Source organism: Mustela erminea, chromosome 7 (genome assembly GCF_009829155.1).
Source record: "Mustela erminea isolate mMusErm1 chromosome 7, mMusErm1.Pri, whole genome shotgun sequence".
NCBI lineage: Eukaryota > Metazoa > Chordata > Mammalia > Carnivora > Mustelidae > Mustela > Mustela erminea.
The window spans coordinates 86,315,877-86,338,377 of NC_045620.1; the positions used below are offsets into that span (position 1 = coordinate 86,315,877).

The 22,501-nt window shown below is 35.7% G+C and overlaps 1 long non-coding RNA gene across 1 annotated transcript; it reads left to right on the top strand.

Annotated features, from left to right (window-relative positions):
* Positions 1–434: 434 nt before the first annotated feature.
* LOC116595678 lies at positions 435–21,541 on the top strand. The gene is made up of 5 exons (XR_004287818.1): positions 435–585; positions 11,687–11,844; positions 13,748–14,034; positions 19,518–19,649; positions 21,326–21,541. It is a non-coding gene; the product is annotated as an uncharacterized LOC116595678 (long non-coding RNA).
* The last annotated feature ends 960 nt before the right edge of the window (positions 21,542–22,501 follow it).

A 22,501-nucleotide genomic window follows, 5' to 3' on the forward strand; every position in this document is an offset into this window, starting at 1 on the left:
ATTAAAGAAAAATTGAAAAAATTCATGGAAACAGATGATAATGAAAACACAACTGTTCAAAATGTGAGGGACACAGCAAAGGCAGTCCTGAGAGGAAAATATATAGCGATACAAGCCTTTCTCTAGAAACAAGAAAAGTCTCAAATGCACAACCTAACCCTACACCAAAAGGAGCTGGAGAAAGAAGACCAAGGAAAGCCTAAACCCAGTAGGAGAAGATTAATAATAAAGATCAGAGCAGAAATCAAAGAAATAGAAACCAAAAAGCAATAGAACAAATCAACGAAACTAGGAGCTGTTTCTTTGAAATAATTAATAAGATTGATAAACCCCTGGCCAGAATTATCAAAAAGAAAAGAGAAAGGATCCCCAAAAAATAAAATCATGAACTAAAGAAATCAATACCAAAGAAATACAAACAATTATAGGAACATATTATGAGCAACTGTATGCCAGCAAGTTTGATAATCTGGAAGAAATGGATGCATTCTGAATTTGGTTATATTCCTTTGATGAACCTTCAGGTTTTTGTTTTAGCAAGTGGTTAGTTTGGTTATATTCAAACAAACCTCTGCTTTGCCTATGGTGAGTAGAAACTCAGATCTCAATTCATACTCCCTTCAATCAGCTCAGCACATGTGTGGTTCTAGGGTCAACCAGAGATTTGGGCAGAGTTTGCTTCTGCCCAAATATTTGGATTTGCCTTATCTAGCTCTCTTTTTTCTGTTTTGTTGTTGTTGTTGTTTTGTTTTGTTTTGTTTTGTTTTCTCTCTCTCACAACTCTGCTTGTCATAGCTCCTTCCCTTCGTTTCTCTGGACAAAAAGATAGCAGCATTTTAGCTTTTATGCATTTATGCATTTTCTCTCAGCATTTTAGCCACTTTTCACTGTGGTACAAATGTTCTTGACCTCAGAGAAAATCTCAAATAGAGAAAACTTACCTTCTGAAGATTATTACTTCCAACTTTTAGTTTTCTTCTAAAATATGCCCACTTTTGTCAATTCTTTAGAGCCCCTAGGTTGCTAAACTTTTATTTCTGTCTAGACTTTTTAGTTATTATCTATAAGGAGAAGGGAGATAGTTAGGAGCTTTTTTTTTAATTATTATTTTTTTTAATTGAAGGAAAAGCTGTCAATTTCAGATATTTGAAATAGAAAAGCAATAGTATACAGATTTCGTTCAGGAGAAGGTCCCAATCTAAGCATAAATATGTCATATTTCACAAGGCCCAAAATAACACAAAATATTTACATTTTTTGGAACATAAATGTGGAACATGAATGTGGACATAGCACAGAGGACCATAGGGGAAGGGAGGGTAAACTGAAGGGGGAGAAATCAGATAGGGAGATGAACCATGAGAGACTATGGACTCCAGAAACATACTGAGGATTTCAGAGGGGACCTGGGGTGAAGGGATTAGGTGTAGCCAGGTGAAGCATAGTGAGGAGGGCGTGTGTTGTGTTAAGCACTGGATATTATATGCAACTAATGAATCATTGAACACTACATCAAAGACTAATGATACATACAGTGGCTAGCTGACCATAACTTAAAAAAAAGCAAAACTAGAAGAATTAAACTCGGGAATTTTTTTTTTAATTTTTTATTTATTTGTCAAAGAGAGAGAGAAAGAGAGAGAGAGAGAACACAAGCAGGAGGAGGGGCATGCAGAGGGAAAAGCAAGCTACTCATTGAATAAGAAGCCTGATGTGGGACTTGATCCCAAGTATGTGGGATCATGACCTGAGCTAAAGACAGATGCTCAACCTACTGAGCAACATAGGTGTCCCAGGAATTTTTTATTTTTTATTTTGCTCATTTGACCTAGATATTTTAGTACTGTCAGTCTTAAGAAACTGACCATATGAGTTGAAAGTTTTCAACAGTTGATTGAAACAAAGTAATAAAAAGGCAAATGATGGAAGTTCCTGGATATTTACTCTTGTTTTATATTTTGCTAGCAATTTTAATTGTATGTTCACATACATATGAATAACTTGCATTTTCAAGTTATAGAAAATAATAAACCATAATTTCATTTCAAAAATTTACTTTTTTAGAAGATTTTATTTATTTATTTGAGAGAGAGATAAAGGATAAGCAGTGGGGAAGGACTAAGGGAGAGGGAGAGAGAGAAGCAGACTCCCTGCTGAGCAGGAAGTCTGATGTGGGGCTCTATCCCAGGACCTGGATATCATGACCTGAACCAAAGGCAGATGCTTAACTGACTGAGCCACCCAGGCACCCCTAACACAAAACAATTAGATACAGAAATCTATATTTTAACTTCTGAACTAGCTAGTAAAACATGGTTCTACTCCTGGTTTTGTCATTATTTGTTAACTAAATTTCTCTAGACATCTGTGTACTCAATATGAAAATGAAGGGATTAAATTAGATATCTAAGATCTTTTCAAGGTTCTTTGTTTCTAAAGACTATAGGTTTATTTGAGTAGGTTTTATATTTGTGTGCTATTATTGTTAATATACTTTGGAAAATCATAATGCTTCAATTTAATACCAAAATTTAATCAGGAGGTTTTTAATTATATAACTTCATATAATAGATGGTTTCTGGAAAGATTACATATAAATTAGTATTTTATTATATTTATAGTACATAATAGATGACTTTCATTTATAGGAGTTGCATGGATTATTCTTTAGTTAAGATCCTTTTTGTTAAAATAATCACTTCCTAATTTAACTTTTGTGTAAATGTGTATTCATGCACACACAAAAAAACTGAATACAGATATATGCCTTGTGTTAGAAATATTAGAAATAACCACATAACTTATTCCCATGATTTGAGGTAGCATAACCTATAAGCTTTATTTTATAGGATTATATAAAGGCAAAAATTGAAGTCCTGGAAATCTAAACCAACTTAAAAAGAGGTTTGTTTCCAAACTTCAAGATTATCTAAACCCATTAATATTAGCACTTTCGTTATGCAGTTTTCCACTCAATTTTGTAAAATATGGGCAAAATATATTAAAATATTCAAATACCTAAACAAACACCACACCATTTCATAAGAATGGTAATACTAGGGGCACTGCCTCAGTCAGTGAACCATCTGACTCTTGATTTCAGCTCATGTCATGATCTCAGGGTTGTGAGGTAGAGCCCCATGATGGGCTCCATGCTGGGTGTGGAGCCTGCTGAAGATTCTCTCTCTCTCTCTCTCTCCTTCTTCATTCTCCCCTCCTTCTATTAAAAAAAGAAAGAAGGGGCACCTGGTGGCTCAGTGGGTTAAAGCCTCTGCTTTCAGCTCAGGTCATGATCTCAGGATCTTGGGCACGAGCCCCACATTGGGCTCTCTGCTCAGTGGGGAGCCTGCTTTTCCCTCTCTCTCTGCCTGCCTCTTTGCCTACTTGTGATCTCTCTCTCTGTCAAATAAATAAATAAAATCTTAAAAAAAATAAAGAAAAAAGAAAAAGAATGGTAATGCTAACAGGAGGTGCATACATGTAATTTTAATAAGCCTAGTATAGAAAAAGGGGTATAAAGACTGTTGATGTGTGGTATTTAATATTTTAGGTTTAAAGCTGGATCCTGCAAAAAATTTGTTTCCAAAATAGTTGAAAATAGTTTGATGAAATTAAACAGTGTACACCACTATTTAAATTATTTTGCTATGATCCATTGTTTAGGTAAAAGTTGTCTTGGGGTCAGTCTATCTGTCACTTTACATTTGCCTCTGCGTCCCTCTCTATGTCCCTGTGTGTCCCTCTTTGTTGACTTTATCTTTAGCCAAGCTCTCCACATAGTGAGAAAAATGAATTTTATTCCTTTTACATGCTTTTTCTCAACTATACAAGCAGATAGGTACTTCTCGTCCCCCGAGTTTCCCTCTCAATCACTGAACAAGAGCTCTGATTATCCCTGCTTGGATCCATGCAACCTTTGGGGCAGGAAAGTGGCCCCGTAACTGACAATCATACCAGAATAATGTGACATACAAGATGGGAAGTTTCCGAAAGTTACTTTTTTTAAAAGACAAAAAGGTAACATATTTTTATTTTCGTGAGTTGGCCCTTCCACCCCTCAAAAAATGTTTATTATTTTTCTAAACTTACTGTCCTTTGCTTTCTGAGACAGAAAGAAACAATACCAGACAACTATATAATGTCACAAACACAGTTGCCTCTTTTTAAAATGTTGGATGTAGTCTTTATATTTGAGAGAAGAGAAAAGACTGCTGACAAAAGATGTGGATTACCTTAGGAAAGTATTACTGAAATCTCACATAACTCATAGTTTAGTTTCCAAGTTGGATATAGTCCACATCAAAGAGGACTAAATACTTTAAGGAAGTTATGGGATAAAACATAGAAACGGTTCTATGTGTCTGGAAAATGTTCTAAAATTGATGAACTAAGCTTAAACAACAACAAACAGTCAATTCAAATGGTGTCATGTGACAGCCAGAAAATATTTTAATGTGCCCAGAAACTTCCCAATGAAGGTTCACATATAGAATCTCTACATTTCTCCTGTCATGTCAATGGCATTGGTTATTCATCTATATCATTTGGTTATCAATCTTGGTTATTCATCTGTATCATTTCCACTTTTCTGATGCCGGGCTCTTGATCAGGCTTCTGCTTCTGCACTGTTTCTGGAACTCTATATGCATGAGGCAACTTGTGAATCAAGTTGAGAAAGTCAGTCTAAAAAGTTAACCACAGAAATCTTAGATTTGAAACATATCCATCATTCAATTAAAAGAGGACAAACTAAATATTGTCCCACTTTTTTTTTTTTTTGGTCCTACTTTTCTTTCTGAAAAGAACATGTGAGCCAAAATTTTCAAAGACCTACAGATAAGATTTACCCAGTATTGAAAATGTTTCTCCAAATATTTGAACATTATCTAATATTAGAATCTTATATTAGATTGTTTACTAATTAAGTGATTTAAATATAAAGTTTGAATTACTGTAGAGAGTAAAGAACTGCCTAATTAATCCACATAATCATGACAGACCGTAAATGTTATTATTTTAAGCCCATAATTTTCAGGTGTGGGTTCTATGCATCAACAGATAAACAAAACAACTAATAATTTCTTTTCATCCTTTACAAATTTTATTTCTCTCATTCCTGTACTTATATTTTTAATAATATCTGCAAGAAAATGGTTGAATAATTGTGATTATTATGGGAATCCTATCTTACTCCTTATTTTAATAAGGATGCTTCTAGTATTTTTAAAAAATATTTTATTTATTTATTTGAAAGAGAGAGAGAGACCATGAGAGGGAATAGATCAGAGGGAGAAGCAGACTCCCTGCTGAGCAGGGAGCCTGATACGGGACTGGAGCCTGGGACTCCAGGATCATGACATGAGCTGAAGGCAGTTGCTTAACCAACTGTGCAAGCCAGGTGCCCCACTTCCAGTATTTTTTATATCTACATGTCAGGCTTTTAGAACAAGATACATTTATTGCTAATAGTTTTTATTATTTTTATCCTATTATTTACCTATTTATTTAAAATCAAGGACATGCTTTTAAAAAAAGTCTTATCATCATTATTAATGGGGATGACTATACTATGGTGGATACTGTTTGATATTGCCCAACATCTATTCCCCCTTTTTTTCATTTATTAATTCTCTAATGTTAGTTGAGACCATAACTCCCCAATACTAGGGTGCCATTATATCATTTTGAAACTGCTTATGTGCAATTTATTCCTGAAAAGAGAATAAATTTCCATTTTCTTTAAGCCACTATTGTTTGAAGTATTTCTTGTAACCAGTGAATGTGTTACCTAATTAATAAAGTGAACCTGTGAGTTTTTGCTCTTGTTTTTGTTTTCAATTTTATATTAAATTATTAGGTTTCCTAATCTTAAATCGTTCTCGTAGTACTAAAATAATCCAACCCCACTCCAGCTATATTCTTGTATAATTCTTGAAATTTGCTAATGGATTCTCTTTGTTAATATTTTGTTTAAGATTTTTTACAGTTTAGTTGACTACTAGTTTTCCTTTGTGTGTGTGAAATCTATTTTATACATTGTTATCAATGCCATGGCCACCTTATAAAAAGCATTTAGCAAATTGTCTTTTTTACTAAATACTCTAGAATAATTTAAGTAATATAGGTTTATCTTTTTCTTTTAGAATTAATTTCTGAAGCACTCACAGTCTGGTACTATGGAGAAATATCTACTGTACAATTGTATCTATTTTATGATATTTGGTCATTTAGATTTTCTTTCTTCTCAGGTAATTTTAGAAAAATTTATAAAAGATAATCGAATGTCTCAAGCAAAATAGTAATAAGGTGTTGTAAGGATTATGAAATATGTAGAATTAAAATATAATTCAATAATTAAATATAGTATGAAAGGGAAGAAATCTAAGTATACTGTTATAAATTTCTTAAAATATACATAAGTGATACAAAGTTGAATAGGTAAAATGTGATGTTAAACATATATATTGCAAAACCTAAAAGAACAATTAAAAGTTCTAGCAAAGAGGAAAGTTGTGGGGTTAAACTTTGTATTTTCTTTCTTATAGAAGCTTCTAAAAAGGTATTTTTATATGTTCTTTTTAACAAATATTGTGTACAACCTTTAAAACATCAATGTTTGGATCAAAACAAGACCCAGATTATTTTCTGCTTGCTGTAAATTAAGCAAACATGCTATAATAAAAACAAAATGAAGGAAAAAAAAAAGTAAAAAATAAGTAAAACTAAGAAGCCAATAGCGAAGGTAAATGAACATTAATAAAATATCCAGTTAATCCAAAAGAAGGCAGGTAAAGAAGAAAAAGAACAACAAAGAACAGATGACAGAGCACAATTAGCAAGATGTTCTCTTACCTGCTTCTATGGAAACCACATCTTCCTCTCATTCTCTGCCAAAGGTGAAGCAGTTTGTGTGTTCTATCTCTCTTTATAAGAACTTGAGACTTTTCAAAATTCAGTTCAATAGATTACCTTGTAACTCAGCTCTCTGAAAGGTTCAAGAAAAGCACTGTTGTTGTTTTTAGGTTATCCAGCTGTATCTCATTTTTACTTTTGACTTCCCCTACCCTAAAGAAAAGTGGAATTCTTTTTCAATAGTTTCTGTCCTTTATTTTATTTTTTTAGGTTTTATTTCTCTATTTGACAGAGAGAGAGACAGCAAGAGAGGGAATCCGAGCAGGGGGAGTGGGAGAGGGAGAAGAAGGCTTCCCACTGAACAGGGAGCTTGGTGCAGGGCCTGATCCCAGGACGTGGGATTATGACCTGAGCTGAAGGCAGACCTTTAACTGACTGAGCCACCCAGGTGCCCTAGTCTCTGTCCCTTAAATAGTGTATCCAAGTTAAATATTTGATATACAATACAGATTCATAACTAGTATATTTTAATTTTCAATTTTACCCTCTTGTTTTATAATGTAAATTTTTGGTCTCATTTAGTGATTTGGGGGCAAATTCAATCTTATCTGGTATTAAAAGTTTATCACCTCCACCCCCAAATTGTGTCCTTCCCTTTTGTTTACTTGTATTTGCTTGGTAACATTTTGCCCATGCTTCTATTCTCCCCTCTGAATCACTTTGTTGCAAGTCTGTCTTTTGCATAGAGTTAGGTTTCACTTTCTCTTAATAATTGAGGTAATTTATTTATATTTATTATGATGATAAATATATTTGGAGTCAGCTGTCACATTATTTTATGTTTTGCTTTTTTTTTTTTTAAGATTTTATTTATTTATTTGACACAGAGAGAGATCACAGTAGACAGAGAGGCAGGCAGAGAGAGAGAAGGAAGCAGAGAGACTGATCATGACCCGAGCTGAAGACAACAGCTTAACCCACTGAGCCATCCAGGCGCCCTTGCTTTTTGTATTTATACTTGTTTAAAAACCTTTCAAAAGTAGCACTTCCCCCTCCCAAGCACCTATTTTTCATTTTTTTTCCTGATAATCAGGAGATTTACACTTTTGTCCTAATGAATCCCTTTTTAATAAGAACATTACATCACAGGGTGCCTGGTTGCTAAGTCACTTAAACATCTGCCTTTGACTCAGGTCCTGATCCCAGCATCCTCAGATATAGCAGTGGGTCAGGTTCCCTGCTCCCTGGGGAGTCTGCTTCTCCCTCTCCCCCTGTTCCTGCTCTCTCTCTCACTCTCTTGCTTGCTCACTCTCTCTCAAATAAATAAAATCTTTTAAAAAATTACATTACAGGGGCACCTGGGTGGCTTAGTGGGTTAAAGCCTCTGCCTTAGGCTCAGGTCATGATCCCAGGGTCCTAGGATTGAGCCCCACATCGAGCTCTCTGCTTAGCAGGGAGCCTGCTTCCTCCTCTCTCTCTGCCTGCCTCTCTGCCTACTTGTGATCTCTGTCAAATAAATAAAATCTTTTTAAAAAATTATATTACATAGGACTCATTTCTTAATCTCTTATTTCTCCATTTCTTTAAATATGCCTAAGTTGTTAGTATAAGCAATAATAGTTACTGTATTTCCCTTTTCTTTCCCATTCCTTCTCCTCTATCATTTGCTTTCCCTTGCTTATATTATTTTCATGTTATTAACATCTACATATATAATTATATCTCTATTAATGATTGCTGAGTGTTTAGTGATGTCCTTTGATCTGAAGCAATTAAAGATAAAGAAACTGGAAATTCTCACCTTCCTCGTCCCTGCTCTTTCCATCTTTAGTGAGTTGTATTATTTTTATACTGACAGGGCTTGTGACATTTCTACTCTTACAACTCTAATCCTACATTTTTTTCACTCTTCAATGTTAATGGAATAAATGCTCAACATTAACAGTTTTTTCCATAGATTTTCTTATTCCAGTAGATTACTTAAGCTGGACCCATGAGAATATTTTCTGAGTTCTTATAGTTTTAGTATTTCCTGAGCTCCTGCATATCGCTTTAATTTGTAAATCATAGTTTGGCTAGGTATAAAATTCTCAGTGTTACCCACCCCTCCTTTTTTCTTGAGGATGTTATATAATTTCTCTGGAATATTTAGCTTTGAATTTTTCTACAGAAAGTTCTGAGACCATCTTGATCCCCACCCATACCCCACACCTTAAAAGTAACTTGAGCTTATTGCCCATTTACCCAAGTACTTTTTTCTTTTTCATTGAAATCCTATACATTTGCTAGGAAATGTTTTATTGTTTATTCTTTTAAATATATCTTTCTTTCATTATGTAAATCCAAATCTTTTATTTCCATGAAATAAACTATATTGAAAATTATTTGTTCTTTTTCATTTTTTCTCTTTTTGGACTCTGCCGCTTCCAGTCGGCGACAAGAGAAGAATTAGGCACAAACAAGTCAGAGGCAAGAGATTGGGAGCAGGGTACAACAGTCGAAAAGGACTGCTGCCACGAGCAACTCCACAGTCTCACTTTTATTAGATAGAAAACAATAGCCAATAGAAGGATTGATGATGGTCAAACGTTAATCCCGTCTTGCAGACAAGCAAGGAGGAGGATAAAGTTTATAGTTAAACAAGCACATGCAAAGGACTAAAAACAACGGGCGCTTCTGGGATGAGAAAGGAGCGATAAGGGGTAAGAGAGGCAGGCGGATTTCATTCCACCCTGAGCTGACCAGGCGTTCCCGGGTGCTCGGCTTCCCTGAAGCAGGCGGCGTTCCGCCCTGGGCCGGCGGGGAATTCCCAGCTGCCCGGCTTCTGTAAAGGGGTGGCCCTCCGCCCTGAGTGAGCCAGGTATCCCCAGCTGCCCAGCTTCTGTGAAGGGGCGGCGTTCTGCCCTGAGCGAGCTGGGCATCCCCAGCTGCCCAGCTTCACGGCCGTACATCGTCCTTCTCCCCAAAGACCTGTTGCCAGTATATGTAATTCTTAAGGCCATATCTAAATGTGCTTGGTAACTAGTGAAATCCTCCAGGGGTTACAGTGTAAGTAACAAATTGTTCTGAGGAGCAGCAGCAGGACTCTGTGCAAATCCTGAGTCAATTTGCCTCTTCATTTTACCTCCTTCATTTTCCTTTTCTTACATATATCTTATATTTATTTTATTGTTTTCTGTAATTTCTTTCTCCATTGTACTTGTTTATATTTTGCCTTTATTTGAGGGATGGTTTTGTTATTTTTTCTTTCACTTTATAGTTGCATTATGATTTTTTTTCCTATCGTCTTATGATCTCTTAACTGAATTTTAGAATATCTTTTTCATGTTCTTTCTTCATAGGAGATACTGCTTAATTGAGATTTTAAAATTTCTGTTGCTACAATAGATCATTTTTCTGCCTAATATTCTTTGTAAGAAACTCTTTTTTGTTTCTTTTTCTTAAGTATATTTGTGTGGCTCTAGCGATAATTCCTTTTTTCCATTACTCATCTTTTTTTTTTTTTAAGATTTTATTTATTTATTTGAGAGAGAGAGAATGAGGGACAGAGCATGAGAAGAGAGAGGTCAGTGGGAGAAGCAGAATCCCTATAGAGCAGGGAGCCCAATGTGGGACTCAATCCCAGGACTCCAGGATCATGACCTGATCCGGAGGCAGTTGCTTAACCAGCTGAGCCACCCAGGTGCCCCGTTACTCATCTTTAAAGCCAATAAGTTTCTCCAGGATAAGTTATTTTCAGGAATCTAGTGTATGGAAGAGTTGATGGCTATATTCCAGGTTAGCTGGAATTATCTTGAGGACCTAGAATTGTGTATGCCAGTGTGTCTCTCTAATTTTTCCATCAGTGAGGATAAGGAGTATGGAGGTTTATCACAATGGCAAATCTCTGCACTCCCTTTCTGCAAATAACAATCTTCATGATGCCTTATTTGTTGCCATCCTTTTGATTCCAGAAGTAAGCTGTATCCTGAATAGTTCCTGCCTCCAGCCTATGTATTCTATTTCCATTATTGTAAACGAGGCATTGGATTTCACATCTCAGAGAGCGCCCCTTATTGTTAAGAAGTGTGTTTTGCTGGATCCTTCTTAAATTTGAAGATACAATATTCTTCCCCTTTGTTCTTTATGCATACATCCCTGTATTCTTATGGGAAACTCTACATATAGTTTTTAGTTTATTGTTGAATACATGTTTTGCAAAAAAAGGGGTTTGTGTTACTTTGTTTCCTCTACGCTGCCTGGGTGATATCCAGGAAGAAAATGGGGGTAATGTTGACTTTATAACATCATCTTCATCTTTGATGCCAGCTCATTTGAGATATTATATTCAACACTATACAGGTTATCTCCCTTGGCTTGTTCCAATTTACAGAGATTATTAAAGTATATTTCAGGAAATACAGCTTTCAAACACAACTCCATTTGAGTTGTTTGTGTCTGCCTGCTTATAAAACTCTGCTATATCTCTGACTTCTAACTATTTAAGTCACAATTGTTTCAAATTTTCTTACCCAGTCAAATGTTTAGACCTAAAATACATAATAAATGAATTTAAGAAACATCGTAGCTATATTTTATGGAAACAAGTTATACTTCAACTATCTGCAATGTACAGATTTAAAGTAGGTACTTTTCTATATTTTTATATCACTACTCCTAGAACTCTACTGCTCAACTCAGATTTTCATTCAGCAGGTGAACGAGCAATTAAAGTACTTGCTTTCTGGAACTGTTTTCGGGTTATATTTTTATTTTTACTTCATTGCCAACTTTTGCAACAATGTTTGGACAATTATGTAAATAACTTATTGTATATTCTATTTTATAATTTCAGTGGGAAGAAAAAAAATGAAATTGCTAAAATGTGATTTTAGAGGAAGCATATAAAGTTCCTTTTAAAAAAAATTAAGCTCTCTATAACTTTCAATCAACAGAATGTGGCCTAATATGAGAGGAAATTCCAACACAACTTGACATGAGACCAGCAGTAAGGTTAGGATACAAAGTATATGTTAAGTCCTGTTCATTTTCACTTATGGGGTAAAATTTGGCTTTTAAGCTTTTTAGCATGGGGATCTGATTTCTTTTTTTATGTGATGGTAGGGTAAAAGATTCTGGGTCAGTTCTGTGTTGGTCTATTGTTATAAACCCTCTATAATTCTGCATTGTTTCATCTATTAATTGGGAACAGCAGAAATAACCATAATTTCTATTTTGTCTTCAAATGTTGCAATCTTACCTTCCCTTCTTTTACTTTCAACAGTCATGTACTTTTTGTTAGTCTAATATATTTATGCTGGATAGGGTGATGGATTTCAGAAATATCCCTGTGTGCCAAGATGTTGAGCAAAGCTTAACTCTGTCTTTGCTTCTTTCAGTGATCATCAGCACAAATTTTATATTGTAAGATGCTGATTAGGTCTGGTATAGGTCCCAGATAAGTGCTTTACAAAAAAAATGTAAAGGATGTGCACCACACTTGAGAATCATTGTCCTAAACTTCAGCCTCTGGATTTGAATTAGTTAACCTTTTCAAAAGAGCTTCTGCTACCACAGAAGCATCTCATTCTTAAGAGGTAAATGAGCTCACTACTTATTTCTTCAAATTAGAGGATGGGAATTAGAGTGGCAAAAGAACTAAGGCTAATACTATTATATAAGCAATTGAAAACAGTTGATTTTTCTAACCAGGCTGTGAAGAATCTTTTCCTTGTGGCACCTCAAGTCACAGAAGTCATGTCTTTGAAAAACTCCTTTGTATCAGAAAGGCTTTTTTTTTTTTTCTCCACCCTTTTTGGGATTGTGGATTGTGTTTGGGGTTTGGGGTGGTATTGGTGGGGGGGGTAGTTGGAAACCTTTAGAAATAGAACTAGTAGAAAATTCAAAAGCCTCAGGGACAATGTAAAAGAAGGGAAAAGACTTAAGGACTCAAGCGAAACAGACACTTCCTTTTCTGACAGATTTTTAATGGCTGGATTGAAAACAATCTCTAAACTATAAATTTTATCTATTAGAAATACTTTTATGACCTGAATTTGTAACCATTTCAGTTGATTGTCATGACTCTTGGGCAATTTTTTATTATATTTCATAATTTAATTTTTCTATTAGATGACATGATACTTGCACATTTTGGAAAAGCAATTATGTATATTCCTATTTTGGACAGAGTATGAAGTAAAAACTATATATGTGAAAAAAATTAGATTCACTAATAGAGTTATGGCTACTTTATCTTCTCCCAATATTTTTAAGTAAGAGAACTGTGTCAAAAATAGCAAATGTTAAAAAAATGGCAAATGTTTCATTTGGTGGAATTATACGATAATTAACAACCACAAAAAACACAATTCAAATTAGGTTCCTCTTAATTTTACAAGTAAGGCAGGAAATATTCTAAGCTACTGGCTGCTCATTGGAATCTCCTGAGGAGCATTTAAATGAATACCAGCGTCTACCTGGGGATATCACCTAAGCATCAGTATTTTTTAAAAGCTCCTCAGGCCCTCAAACAGACTCATCCCAATACTTACTAAACCCAGTATCACTAAAATTGAAATAGGAATTATCAAGCACATCAAGTCTTACTTACCATACTTCAGGAGTTTACATTGCACTGAGAAGAAATACTTAAACTGTAACACAAAAAATTTCAAAAATGACATTGTAAGAGCCAAGTGTGGCAGAGAACTTCTTCTAAAGGCGTTTTGTGAAGAAGGAAATCATAGAAGAGTAGTGATTAAAGAAAGCTTCTAGGAGAAGCTGGGACTTTTTCTGGGTTTCTAAGTGTGGCGGTTCTGAGGGTAGCCAGACTCCGAGATGCCTCCCAATAATCCCCACGCCTGGTTCACATCCTGTGACTTTTATCTTGTTTTCCTTCTCTCTCATTAATAAGTCTGGAGGAAGCCAGTAGTGACAGCTTATGGAGAAGCACATGTGGGGAGAAACGGAGGCCTTGGCTAACAGACAACAACCATGTGAGTGAACTTAGAAGAAGATTCTTTGATACCAGTCAAGTCTTGAGATGACAGCAGCAGCAGCTGACAGTTTGCCACTTCTTGAGTACCTGAACCAGAACAATTCAGGCCAAGAATAGAGGACAAGGCAATGGGAATAACATAATGAGCAAAGAAATGAAGTGAACTGAAGTGGTGTGCTGTGGTATTCTGGCCAGAGACACAGGTATGTTGCCTAGGAAATAGGTATTTTAGGGGGAACATAGATTATTGAGGTTATTGAGGTCACTGAGGTTAGTATTGAGGTTATTGAAAGATAGACTAAATAGTTAATGTGAGAGGGAATAAGAAGCCATTGAGCTTTTGCTTTATTTCTCTTCTTAAAATTTTAGAGACATTTTTAAAAAACATAAAAATTGAAAAGCAGGGGAGAAAATATTTTGTTTTTTGAAAATTAGCAAAAGAAAAATTAGCTCACTGTCTTGTAAAGAGATGAGCACCACTCTTGTAAAGAATGTTTAAGTTGGAGGTGCCTGGGTGGCTCAGTGGGTTAAAGCCTTTGCCTTCGGCTCAGGTCATGATCTCAGGGTCCTGGGATTAAGTCCTGCATTGGGCTCTCTGCTCAGCAAGGAGCCTGCTTCCCACCATCCCCCACTGCCTCTCTGCCTACTTGTGATTTCTGTCTGTCAAATAAATAAATAAAATCTTAAAAAAAAAAAAAAAGAATGTTTAAGTGGGCAAAGGGTTTGGGTAGAATAGGAGATTTGGTATGTGAAGTAACATTTATCAATTACTAGTAAACACTGAAACTGACAACAAATTTATATACCATAGACCGATAGCTTGGTCTTTAAAAACACCTAAATAGCTGCTAGAGAGACAACAAAATCCCTTACTTTACTAAGTCTGGATTTCCGATAATGATTCCAATTGACTTCATATAGCTTGACTAAACATCACCATTAACGAACAACAACTGAGTGTTTTAGACATTTTTCACACAGTCACTTATTTCCTACAAAGTATATACTAAATTTAAAGTCCAAGGGCAGCAGTCTCTAACTTTTTTTTACAATGCCATAATAGGAGCAGGAAGTAATTTTATGAATGAAAATTCACCTGGTTTAAGGACAAGCTTACAACCTTTTAGCTGTTGCAATGTTTTCCTAAAGAATTTTGCCTTAGGCAAGTCTCTGCTTTTAGAATAAATCAGATCAAGTTCAATTGTATCAGTGTTTTCTTTTGGCTCACTGTTTATTTTGCAAGTAAAACTCAAAATCAACAGTAGTGTTTAAGGTGAACATTAAGGAAATTGTGTCCACACTGCAGGGTCTGCATGAATCACCTTTGGGGAATAATTTATTTGCTATTATCCACATTTCTTCAGAAAAGCAGATAAAGTATCTTACTTCCTGTATTAAAACAAACTTTTTCATTTTAAAACAATGCACATTTATTATATAAATTTCTGAAACTCAGAAAAATAGAAGGAATTGTTTTTTATTTTATATTATAATACCATCCAAGCAGAAGATACCACTACTATATTTTTCTTTCTTCTCACATTACTTTCTCTCTCTCTGGATATATCTATATATATGTGGGTTGTATTATATAATTATGACATTTAGTATCCACAATTTTTATGCTATCTCTTCCCATTTGGGATTCATCATTTCATTCATTCAACAAATATTTATTAAGCAATATACTACATTTTCTCATTTACTTTTAATTTTATACATGCAATTTTTAATGGTTGCCTTAAACCCCATAAAGTACATTTACCATAGTTTATTTAAAAATTTTTCTATAGGGGCACCTGGGTGGCTCAGTGGGTTAAAGCCTCTGCCTTCGGCTCAGGTCATGATCCCAGGGTCCTGGGATCGAGCCCCGCATCGGGCTCTCTGCTCAGCGGGGAGCCTGCTTCCTCCTCTCTCTACCTGCCTCTCTGCCTACTTGTGATCTCTGTTAAATAAATAAAATCTAAAAAAAAAAATTTTTTTTATAATTGGATGCTTAGTTTCCTGTTATTTTTTGATTTATGAAGTTTTCTTCTTCTTTTTTTTTTTAATAAGATTTTACTTATTTATTTAACAGAGAGAGACACAGTGAGAAAGGGAACACAAGCAGAGGGAGTGGGAGAGGGATAATCAGCCTTCCCGCTGAGCCAGGGAGCCCACTGTGGAGCTCGATTACAGGACCCTGAGATCGTGACCTGTGCAGAAGGCAGACACTTAAGGACTGAGCCACCCAGGTGCCCTATGAAGTTTTTGTTTGTTTGTTTGTTTTAATTAGAAAAGTAATACTTACAAATCCAAAATCCAAATAGAAAAAAAGGATTTACATGAAAATTTCCTTCCCATCCCAGACTTCCAGATTCTTACTCCTCTCCTTACTATTCTGTTTCAAATCTTCTCTTTTTCTATACAGTCTGTGTATATACAAACTTGCTTTTTCCCTTATACAAATAGAAGCATTCTACATACAATGTTTTACAAGCTCTATACCTTTTCACTTTTATTTTAACAATATATTAGTCTTTTATTTACAGATGGCCCCTGGTTTTCTACTGTGTGTTCTATCATTTACTTAATTAGTTCTTTACTGACATATACCTAGGTTATATATATTTGCTATTTTTCCAGCTTATTGTACTGGCTAGTTAGTACAGTTGGAATAGTATTAAATTGTTCCCAGACTTTAACGGGAATGTATCTAATTATCCAACATTTAAGCAAAATCCTGGCTTTGGCCTTAGGTAGAAAATCATGTTAAACATCTATTATTATGTTAATGAATTATAAAAATAATGGATGTTGTATTTTTAGTATCTATGGAAATAAATGCATTTTCCTCCCTTGATGTATTAACTGGTGAAAGCACATTAATAAGTTTCTTAGAATTAAGTCATCTCTGTATTCCTAGGATGAATTCAGGTAATTCAGAGTTCCAATCATACCACATACACAATTAATATCATTTATTTTCATCTTAAACAACATACCAAAACCTTTTATCATTTTATTTTAAATCCTTTGTAAATTTAAATCCTTTGTATTTAATTGACTACATAATTTTTCATCTAGTGGATTCATTATCATTTTTTCCTAATCATCTATTGTTGGGTATTTAACTTTTTTCCCTTTCAAGCTATTCTAAACAATGGGACAGATTAAACAAATTTTTGATGTTTGCAATATTAACTCAGATGTAAGCCTCAGTCTTCTAGCCTTACAAGTTTTTTGTTGTTTTGTTTTGTTTCATTTTGCTTTTTTAAGAGAGGGAGGGAGGGAGTGGGGAGAGTCTGAGGGAAAGGAAGAGAAAGAATCCCAAGCAGTGCTGAGCACAACGTGGGACCCAAAATCAGCGTCCTGAGATAAGGACCTGAGCTGAAATCAAGAGTCAGAGACTTAACTGACTGAGCCACCCAGGCATCCCTAGCTTTACGAATTTAAATGTTAAATTCCATCTCCCCATCATGGGAAATTCAGTGTGTACCACAAGATGTCTCTTTGAGAATCCTCTGAAATATATTTCTTACGGTCACATCTAGTTTTTGGCTTCTGCTGAATTTTTAACTCATTTATCTCTGACCTCTTGCGGAAGCTCTCTGTCTTTAGTTGGCTCAACAGAGATCAGAACTCCCTTCTAAATTCTCCAAAACACAATCCAAACAAAGAAGTTACCAAAGATAGTTATGTGCAATAGACTTTTATTGTTGATCTGGTGAGTAGTTTCCCTGAGTTACAGCACAACAGATAGAAGATTAATATTAGACACTGACATTCTTGAAAGTCCTTTGGCTATTTGTACTATTGAGAATTAGTCATTTTGTGACTTTTCCTTGAACATTATCTTCCGCCTTCTCCTTTCATCTCTGGAATGGCCAAGAGATGAGCTGTCCCTCTCTCATGTCCCTGAAAATTAAAAATTGTTCCCATTTCATTATGAGGAACAATGTAATCCTTTATTTATCCTTATCTCACAACTGGCCATGTCCTAAGGCCTGTCTTTCCACAATTGAAATGATCCTTCAAATTTTTTTTTGTTTGTTTTTCTAATCAAAAGACATTTCTCTCCTAAGAAGAGATTTTAACCTACTCTGCTATCCTCTCTCCAGGAGTGCTGATCAGTCTAGAACACGGTGCTAAGTCTTTAACAGGATGAGTCAGATAATGCAGCACTAGTACTTGCGTGGCATTCCCTCCTGTATTTGTTAAGCCTTTTGATAATGTGGTAATTACCTGCCTTTTCTGTTGATGGAAGAATTAGATTGTTGAGATCCTAACATGATGTATCTGTCAGCAGCATTGATTCATCATCACTGAATGCCAAGGTTTTCTCTGATTTAAAAAAATGGGAGGATTAATTGATCTGTGTCTTTCACCTCCTCTCTCTCTCTCCTGTTTCTACCTCCCTCTGTATCTTCACCTCCTGTTTCTGGTGCTTTTTTTATTCGCTAAGCGAGACATCCTGGTACAGAGGTGGGAGTTGGGAGGGTCAGAAATAGTGTAAAGAATACATTTGTCCCTGTAGGTGAGATTAGCTCCTAAGCTTATTTTGTCTAGAAATCTGAACAGTACTTATATCCTATATACCTTCCTGTATATATCCTATACACCATCCAGCCAAGCAACCTCCGTGACTTCTCTGGCCTCCCAGGACTGTCCCTGGTTGGATTATGCTTATCATCCTTATATACAAGGGATGGGACTTATATTTAGAGTAACGGATATAGGGATTACGGTCCCTATGTAGTGTTTGTGTAATTACATATATTCACTTGAGCACAGAACAGAGGATGCCCTCTATACACAATAACAGTTCAGTGTTCAGAATCTGAGTGTAGATTTGTCTCCAAGCTCACAGGGCCCCCATGGATAGTGCAAATAAGATTTTCCTTAAATGTCTTAAATAGGACCTTGAATCAGGCTTGTCTCCCCTTACACCTAGAAATCATCATTGTCATTATCACCATCATCTTCACCACCTTTCACCACTCTGCTCTCTGGAGTTCATTCTTCCTTTTCTCTCCCTCCTGCCTGGAGCCAGTAGACAAGAAATGCTACACAGAGATCTGAAAGAGGTCAATGGCACTGAGGGTCAGGAATGGCCAAATGGTGAGAATTGAAGTCACAAAAGCTGATGATATCAGGAGTATGTGTGAAGAAAGGAGGATCATGAATCAAGGATATACACATTGCTGAATGGGGAAGGAGATAGTCTTGAAGGACCAGAAAAAGAGCAATCCAATTAAGCAGGAGTAATGTCAATTTTTTTTTAAAGATTTTATTTATTTATCTGACAGGGAGAGAGATCATAAGTAGGCAGAGAGGCGGTAGGGGAGGGGGAGAAGCAGGCTCTGTGCTGAGCTGGGAACCCGATGCGGGGCTTGATCCTAGGCCCCTGAGATCATGACCTCAGCTGAAGGCAGCAGCTTAACCCACTGAGCCACCTAGGCACCCCAGTAATGTCATATTTAACAATAGGTTCGGTTTCATGACAACAGTGTGCCCCCAACCCTAATTAATAATGGGGGAAAAATTATATGCAAAGCACTCATCTCTGAAATTATTTATTTGATATAATTATAATTTTGTATGACTAAATCTCTTGCTTATATTAGAGACAAAATATAATCCAAATATAACCCTCAAACTTTATTTCCATTTATAATTCTAATCCACCTGTATTATCTTTTTACAGCACAAATAGAAAAATGAACGGTCAGCACTTCACTTGTTCTTCCAAGTCTACGGTGAGGGTACAAATTGTAGTGAACTGATCACCATTTGAGTCAACTTGAGGACAGAAGAGAAACTAGTAATAAAGATCTTGGTAATTCAAATGTGAAGTGATGGGCTTCTGAAATAATGGTTACTCAATGTCTCACTGAGGTGACTCTGGGTTCAGAGTTTTTGCATTTAAATTCTGGTTCACTTACATATGAATCCTTGGAACTGAGGAAGCAAACCTCATTGAGCCTTAATTTCTTCATTTCTAAGCAGAGATAATAATAGGGCCTACTTTACAGAGATGTAAAGAATAAATAAGATAATACATATAAAGCACATACTTGGCACACAGTAAGCACTGGATAAATAGAAGCCAGTACTATGACACAGACAGTGATTAAAAAAAGGCCAGCTACCACAGTGTCCTCAGATGCTCAAGCAGAACACCTGGAAGGCATCCTTAACCCTACCCTATCTCATCACCTCATCAAAGCTGTGACAAAATCCTGTCTTTCTTACTTCCAACGTACATCCTAAATCCATGACCTTCTCCTCAGTTCCACTGTGACCAATCATACCCATACCACTATCATCACTCCCTCCCGGCCAACTGCATCCACTTCCCCATGGGTCCCTAGCTTCTACCCTTGTCCTATCTAGTCCATTCCTCAAATGGTAGCCAGAAAGGACTTATAAAACTACAAATCCTTTCAAGTGGGGGCATATACATATATATACTATCTGTTATTTCTGTCTGTTCTTAGAATAAATCCCAATTCAGCTCCATGGTTTATAGGGGCTTAATTTAACTTCTGTGTCCCTTCCTGGATCTTATTTCACCATCACTTTGCTCATAGAAGTTCAGCCATACAACCACATTATGGTTCCTTGTCTACACCAACCCCTTTCTCCAGGCACTTGCTCTTCTCTGTCTGCACTGTTCTTTCTCCCTTTCTCTGAATGATTGGCTCATTCTTGTCATTAGGCCTCCGTTCAAACGTCCTCTTCCAGGGAAGCCTTCTTCATCTGCCCTAAATCATCTACCTTCCAGCAACTCTTCTCTCATCACCTGACTTATTTTCTCAATGCTGCTCATCACAAGCTGGAATTATAATCTGCATTTTCTGCTGTCTTGTTGAGTCTCTGTACCTCCCATTAGGAGCAGAGGTACAGCCCCATGAGGGCAGAGATGAATCTTGGGTTTTGTTTTGTTTTTTTTTTTTTTCATCTCTAGGCATTTGGCAGATGATCAATAAGTATTTGTTAAAATATTGAATAAATGAGTTGAGCACCCTCCCTTAGAATGTGTGGGTTTATGTAGAGATGAGCATGTGAGCATGTGTGTGTTTGTATGATTGTCTGTGTGTGCTCTACTGCATATGAATATGCATGAGAGTATGTGAGTGTGTATGGGAGAATGCCTGTGAGCATGTGTGTAAGGGTGTGTTACTGTGTATGTATGGGTGTGAGAATGTATCACTGTGAGTATGTGAATGTGTGTGTGTATTGTAAGAATATTAGGGAAATCTGATTTCTCTGATTTGATTTGAATCAAAGACTTTAAATACTTAAAAATTAAGGTTTATTCAAGTACTTTAATTAAAATAATCTCATGATGACAAACTATAGTGTTGTAACAAAGGAATATTTTGTAGTCCTCTATCTTAAGAGATTGACCTCATGAAGCTCATCATTAAAATGGGATATGATGAGTAAGAACTTGTGGGATTTTTGTTAAGTCCTTCTGGGAACTCAATGCTTTCTCTATTTCCTCTTCAGGGAGACAACCTTGTGATCTACAGGGATTTGCTGGATAAATGCATACCTTTCCTGCCTAAGGCCCATGCTATTCCTACTTCCTGGAATGTTTTTACTCCATCCGTTTGCTTGGCTGAGGTCATTTAGAGACTCACTGTCTATCTCCTCCTCTAAGTTCCAGAGATACAGAGATCTCCCTTTCTTGTTCATTGCTACATTCCAGCATCTAACATAACATCTGGCATAAGTAAGTTAAAAAAAAAAAAAGCTATATAGTAATTAAAAAGGAAAGCTCTTTCCTTTTTTTAAATATATGTTAATATATATAATACATCCAAGAAATGATTATCTTTCCCAAGGGTAGGGCTTGCTTGTTATATGACACATACATAGATAGATGCTCAATAAAGAGAAGATAGTCAGTTGAAGCTTGAACTTATACTATCCTATGCCCATGAACAAGGACATTCTGAAGTCAGATCGCCCGGTTGGAATCCAAGTTCTGTCAGTTATTAGACACTACAAGACCTTGGGAAGTTTACATGGCCTCTCTGAGGCTCAGTTTGCTTCTCTATATAATTACAAGACAATCCTATCCTGGCTGTGTCTTTCTAATCCTTGCCTCTATGGTCACATTGCCTGAATCTCCTTTGTCGGGGACATTATTCAATCTGTAACAAACATTTATAGATATATGATCTTTTCATACATTAATATGAAAGTTTTATTATTCAGTCTGCTAGTGTCCAACCATGCTTGCATTCAGTGAAAACTCCACATAATAGTCACTTTATCCTTTTGAAGGCTTTGCCATATTCCATTTTATAATTCTACCATTCTTTATTCAAACTTGACCAATAAAAATTAAGGTTATTTTCAATCTATCTGTATTATTTACTTATTATAAAATTTCCATGTATATAGACATAAATTTTGTGTACTTGTCTGGTTATTTCATTGGAATATATTCCTAAGAGTAGAATTGCTGAGGCAAAATTCATACATTTAAATTTTTTATTTGTCTTATTAAATCACCCTCTAAAAATGTTCCAATTTAAAATCTCATTTCTCATCTAAGAGAGTTTGTCATTCCCCCCACACCCTGCTCAGTTCAGATTATTAACAATTCATTTTATGAGAGGCAAAACATATTATTTTGTAATTTCATTTTACATTGCTTTGATTAGTAGTTGAGCA